This window comes from Palaemon carinicauda, chromosome 21 (genome assembly GCF_036898095.1).
Source record: "Palaemon carinicauda isolate YSFRI2023 chromosome 21, ASM3689809v2, whole genome shotgun sequence".
Classification (NCBI taxonomy): domain Eukaryota; kingdom Metazoa; phylum Arthropoda; class Malacostraca; order Decapoda; family Palaemonidae; genus Palaemon; species Palaemon carinicauda.
Window position 1 is genome coordinate 82,750,713 of NC_090745.1, and position 2,500 is coordinate 82,753,212.

The following is a 2,500-nucleotide window of genomic DNA, read 5'->3' on the forward strand; positions in this document are numbered from 1 at the left end:
ATATATGTATATGTATGTATATATATGTATGTGTATATGTATGTATATATATATGTATGTGTATATGTATGTATATATATGTATATGTGTATGTATATATATATATATATATATATATATATATATATATATATATATATATATATATATATATATATATATATATATATATATAAATGAGCTATGTGATAGTGTCCATTATTTACAAAGCTTGTGAATATATATGTGTGTGTGTGTATTGTTGGGTAGGCCTATATATGCGCGAATGTATATACGTGTGTAATCATGCATACAAACTCACGCTCATATATGTTCATAGACGTTGTAATTATAGTGACTCCTTGCACTAGTAAGAAACGTTGCATTAAAGCACCCCTGGAACAGTCGGGTGACCCATGTGCGTTTGTGTTCACGCCTGTCGTGACACGAAGCAACCTTAATGTGAATTCTAAGTAATCTTGGAAGACATCTAGATTATACCATAATATCCTTGAGACTTTGTATGCTTGTTTGACCTTGCTAACTTACACGCATTTATGGTCATATTTGCAAACCACGCAAATGTAAATAGATATTACTGTACTTGCTTTCATTGTTTGTTGTTTGCCTGTCTGATGAAGTTGTACTTTGTTGTGTTGTTAAGTTTGATTTTCAAGTTGGTTTAAGTTCTTTATTTATTTGATATATCGGGAAAATGTATTTGGTGTTGGTTGCCAACACAGGAAAGTAGCCTCAGTTGTTATTAAAGAAGGACAGAGCCGTTTAAAGATCAGTTTCCACCAGTCCTTGCAAACTGCACCACACAAACATTATACACGCAGCATTGCACAAGCGTGATTTATTAGCATAATTCCGGTCTCAACAAATTTGGCGATGACCATGTATGTTGCCAACGAATCCCACAGAAATTATTCGTACCACCCTTTCACTGCGTCGGCAAGCATTCTTCTCCGACAATGAGTCTGGGGTGGGTGTTTACCTGCATGACCACTTGACCATAATCAATATCCCTCGACTGTCCTTTCCACTCTCTTCTTTGTTGACTTAAATTTTCTAAAAAAAGAATAAAAAAAAAAACTTTAATGGTTTATTTTTTAATTAGAAAGAAGTCTGGTGTGTTTACTGCACATTAATGACATTATAGTTTTAGTCCCAACATATTTTGTTCCAATGAATGTATGAAAATGTTTCTATAATTAAAGTTAATTTTTATAAATGCTTAAATTTCTTTTCAATTGTGAAAATGGGGAAAAATTTTGCTATTTGATCTAAACTTCAATCGCTTTTCGTTTCAACCAGGTTCTCTTTAAATAACAGTTAATACATAATTGCTTCTCCTCATACAAGTATATTTTGACCAAATTCTTATGGATTTTATTAATGTTTTGAAACCAAAGTATATATAAACTTATATTTGTGTGTTATTTTGAAACCAAGGTATGTATTAACTTTTACTTGCGTATATTAACTATCCACAAACAACGTTAACACTTTGGCCACCTTTTATCAAACGTTTTCCATCTTCACGCAGTCACATTCACTTGCTGTCCAACTTCCGTGTACTTTTTTACGAGCTACCTAAGATGTAAAAGACACAGGATGTCTGTGGTCATTATGGTCATTACGAGGACCCCCACTGAATTAATTTTCAACATAATAAGATTAAATTTTCTTGTTAAATTTTTACCATTTTCGCCCATCATTTCTTGAGATATTAGATAAACCTGTTTTTTATGTAAATTCTGATTAATTGTAAAATTCTGCTGCAAAGTGCTTTCGACTCTTAATTGAATATAGTAAAGCTTTGTCCCTGATTCATATAAACAACTACGTGTGATTTAACAACGAATTTCCAGGCTTTAAACTTTTGGTCATTTGACCGGTTCAGTATAGAAAGGAGTCTGCGAACTTGCTTTGGGCGTAGTTCAAGGCACCTGGTGGGTGGATGTGAAGAATTTCGCATTAGTATTCCTCGTGTGTTGCCCGTAGTCTACCAGCTTTGTCCGTATGTTCATCGGAGGACTAGTCTTGTTTACAAACACCCCCGACAACTTACGCACGCAAGTTAGACAATTACGCAGTTTTTTTTGTAGTATATATGTATGTATGTATATATATATATATATATATATATATATATATATATATATATATATATATATATATATATATAATGTGTGTATATATATGTATATATAGATGTATATACTGTATATATATATATATATATATATATATATATATTATATATATATATATATATATATATAATATATATATACACACATATATATATATATATATATATATATATATATATATACATATATATATATATATATATATATATATATATATATATATATATATATACAGTATATGCATACACACACATATATATATGTATATATATATATATATATATATATATATATATATATATATATATATATATATATATATATATATATATATAATATATATGCTTTTGCAATAACAA